Raw genomic sequence first — 478 nt, 5'->3', positions numbered from 1 at the left:
TCTATCTTTTCTTGGCTTCTTTATGCCCCGTAACACAAAATTTTACCTGGGGTGCCCAAACTTTCGAGCCCCCCTGAAGTTACAGTGCATTACTTTACATGATGTTGTAGAGCTCCTGTAAAATCTCAGTTTTTAATCCACTGCTTATGCATAACAGGACATTATGTGTCCATGGAACAATAAGCACTCACCACAGGTAAAACAGACAAGAAGGCTGCAAGTGGGAGCGTTTAATCAAGGAAAGCCCAGCTACCTAAGCTTAGCTCCGTTTGTTTTTAGCCATGCGGTGGGCTTGGCTTTTGGAGTGGCGATGACGGCCGGACGGCCCTTTTGGTCCAGACAATAGACAAACTAAAAATAGTAGACGTGGACTGCCCTTTTGACACCTCGAGTAGAGCTAGGCAATATGTAGAAAATCAAAAATCACTATTTTTGACCAAATACTGTACATCAATGTTGATATTGCAGCAATATTGTA

General features: G+C 42.7%; 1 protein-coding gene across 4 annotated transcripts in view; it reads left to right on the top strand.

Moving 5' to 3' along the window:
- Positions 1-478, top strand: part of ttll12 (tubulin tyrosine ligase-like family, member 12) — a 114,392-nt gene that overhangs the window by 6,484 nt on the left and 107,430 nt on the right. The window lies entirely within an intron of this gene.

The sequence above is a fragment of the Etheostoma spectabile genome, chromosome 23 (genome assembly GCF_008692095.1).
Source record: "Etheostoma spectabile isolate EspeVRDwgs_2016 chromosome 23, UIUC_Espe_1.0, whole genome shotgun sequence".
Taxonomy (NCBI): domain Eukaryota; kingdom Metazoa; phylum Chordata; class Actinopteri; order Perciformes; family Percidae; genus Etheostoma; species Etheostoma spectabile.
This window is presented reverse-complemented; position numbering and strand designations above follow the sequence as displayed.